We start from the raw sequence: 3,383 nt of genomic DNA on the forward strand, positions 1-3,383 counted from the left end.
ATCCTGGGCCTTTGCTTGCTGCCAGTGAAAGACGTAGATGCTGCATTTTTATCCAGCGTCGCCATAACCACCCGCACAAACCTTTTGTCGGGCTACCATTGCTGTTTAAGCGAAGCGTACAAGGCTAGGTTTCCAAGTATTTTAAATGCAGATCATTTTTTTAACTCACGATGTCACCCGTTCTTGGCGTCCGTAGTTGTCCGCATCGCTCGCCTCGACATGCCCGGCTCAGACGTTTCGCTATCGGTGCGATCAACATTCGATAGCGTGCCTAGGCACGTTACAAGGACACTCTCTCCCCTCTCTCGGACTCAACGTGCGTCGAGGCTGCCAATTTTATTGCTGACGAGCGCTCTCTCGTCAGCAGTTGCCACAAGTCCAACAACATTAACGTAACGCAAACTACTTAACGTCGTGCGCCCCCGGAAATGCTCTGCATTTGATCGTGCCCCTCGCGAGGGGGATGTTTCACTGCGTCGCCATGCGAACAGTTTGCCACGCTTTAGTTTCAGTTCCGTATCTCCCCGCCGCGGCCGTGGAGAGAAGGCGGCCGGCCGCGACTCTCGCCACCGCGGCGCTGCGGTTGCGAGTTGCGCTAAGAAAGCGAGCGTCGTCTGCTAGCGGGGAGCGGAACGCGTTCCGCTCGGCATCTCCGGTCTTCGCCACTTCTGGCTGCGCCCTGCAAAAGAAATTTTTTTTTTCATATCCGCGAACAAAAACTCCCCAGGCTTCACTGGTCTCTGAAGTGCGAGGCGTTCTATAGCGCAAGGCGTTGGAAAAAAAACCGGTGTGTGTGCTAGTAGCACGTGGTCACCACAAATGTCCCACGCCGTTCAAAACAAATGTGGACCTCAAGCTTATACGTTTCACAACTTTTGCATGCATTTTGAGCAGATTAGTTACTATTAGGCATCCTTTTCAAGATCATTACAGTCAAAATAAAAATGTGTGGCTGTGCGTGTATATATGCGCCTGCCTTAAGAATGACCGCCGCCAACACGCGAGAAAATAAAATTTGTCCGCACCTTTCACCTCAAATGAATCAGGTCTTTATTCGCCTGCTTGGTATGCGCCTGCTTGGGCCCTTCAATGGGCTTGCAGTATGTTTAAAAAAAATATTCTTACTTTTTCCTGTACAACTGAAAAGGACAGAATTTTGCTAAGACTATGGCATTAGACCGTGCCCCCCCCCTGTACCGAAAATAGTTTTGCGATGCTATGATGCCTTCTGAAGCCTGCAATGAAACGGCAGGACAACTCAAAAATGGTGATTTTTTTCTACAAAAAAATTATTCTTACAAGACCAAGGACAAGTGCAAATCCACATTATGCAGACATAATGTAGGGGATCAGAAGGCACGTTCACAGCGGCAACTGGAGCTTGCCACCGCAAGCCTGGGGTGAGGCGCAGTAATGAAGCCGGGCACACTGCTGAGCTGCCTAAAGGCACCATTCCTTAACTGAATAATAAATGCAAGTTGAGGACAGTGTCGCTCCAAGATCGAAATTCAGTACCGATGCTTGATTGCCACAGTTTTTGTTGCAATTGCCGTCGTTGGACTCTCGGGAGTTGGGAGGGTGAGCCACTTCGCTCTTTATATTATAACTGGGCCCCGCTTTGTCCTTCAAGTTGTCTTTTACTGAGTGAGCAGTTTTTTCTTAGCTTAACGAAATCAAGGAGGTTCAGAATCCGCAGGTTTCTATCGTAAGGTAAGAAACTAATTTTAAATAATTGTATTGTGTGGGTTTTTACGCACCTGTCACCTGGGAGGGCTGTAGTGGAGGGCGTCGGATTAATTTAGACCCTCGGTAGAAATTCAACGTGCGCCACGCGCGGACGTTGTCGCCCTCTGCCTCCATGGGAAAAAGAAAATTCAGAGCCCTACCACTATGTGTCCAGCGAAGCTCAAGCTCTCGTGGGATTTTCGTGTTGGGGTTTAGCTATATATGTGGATATGCTATGGGCAATTATAAGGAGAGGGGCGCGATTTCTATGTCACAGACTAAGGACACACATGATTGGTGGGTAGAGACGACGTATTATTAGAGCGCGGCTCCGACAATCACGGAGCAAACTCTAGTGCGCCGCACAGGTGGCCGCCTAAAAGCGCGCGTCATGGCGCAGTGTGACGAGGGAGTCGGGAAAGAGGCGGCGGCGGTGGAGAGGAGTATAAGGCGGGGCCCCCCGCACGGGGCACCTTGAGTATTCATGGTGACGGTACTGGCGATACCGCGGACCCCGAGCCCCCAACATAAGCTGTGACCTACCGTGGTGATGTGTTTTTAAGGTGAAGGGTAGAAACCTCAAACGGTGGCCGTCGGAGCCCAGGTCAAGCTCCGGCGGATGGGCTCCCTGTCTGTTCACCAGGCAGGGAGCTCCGGGACCTCTTTGACCATCAGGATAAAGTCAAAGAAGAAAGTACCCCCGTCCCCTGCTTCTATACTATATATAGCATTTTCTAACCCCCCCCCCCCCAGACGTGATCGGCCCCCGAAAAGGGGCCGCACCGAAGTTTCATTCCCACCTCTGTCAACAACTGTCTTTTCAACAAACGTGAATAACTATTCTCGTTTTCTTGTGATCGAGTCAGCTAACCCAACGAGACCCGTCGCTTCACTGTCGGTATTCCTTGTTTCGAAATTTCTGCAAAGCACATTAGGTGAAAAGTATGAAGCCAAAAAGCTCAGGACAGGAGAAATCCTTGTCGAACTCAACAATGAAAAACAATCCCGCACACTTCTTGCCCAAACTCGCATCCATGATCTGGATATCAAGATCACGCCCCACCGGAGCCTGAACAGCACCAGGGTGTGATTTCAGAGTCAGATCTCCTTACAGAAACAGATTCCGACCTTCTTGAAGGGTTAAAGGACCAGGGCGTCACAGCTGTGCGCCGCATCACGATGCGCAAGGATGATAAGATAATCCCCAACAAACACATTATCCTGACCTTCGACCGATCGACACTTCCGCAATATATAAATGCAGGCTACATCCGATGCTCTATTCGCCCGTACATACCGAACCCGCGCCGCTGCTTTAAGTGCCAGCGGTTCGGGCACAGCACAACCTAACAACCTGTGCGAAATGTGCAGCGCAGGACCACCCCACTGACAATTGCAATTCTGACAACCTCACATGTGCAAACTGCAGGGGCCCTCATGCGGCCTACTCCAGGAAGTGCGAGAAATTCCAAGTGGAAAAGAAAATAATCAATCTAAAAGTGACAGAAAACATCACCTTCCCAGAGGCGCGGAAGAGGTTCGCCTCTTTCCCCCTGGGGAGGTACGCCGACGCGGCTCGCCGGGGGGCGGAGCAGCGTCTGGTTTCGGCGGGGACCCAGTACCGCGAGTCGGACTTGGTCCCGCTTCCCCCCCCCCCC

This window comes from Haemaphysalis longicornis, unplaced genomic scaffold (genome assembly GCF_048455015.1).
Source record: "Haemaphysalis longicornis isolate Haplotype H1 unplaced genomic scaffold, Haemaphysalis longicornis Haplotype H1 scaffold_1, whole genome shotgun sequence".
NCBI classification, from domain to species: Eukaryota; Metazoa; Arthropoda; class Arachnida; order Ixodida; family Ixodidae; genus Haemaphysalis; species Haemaphysalis longicornis.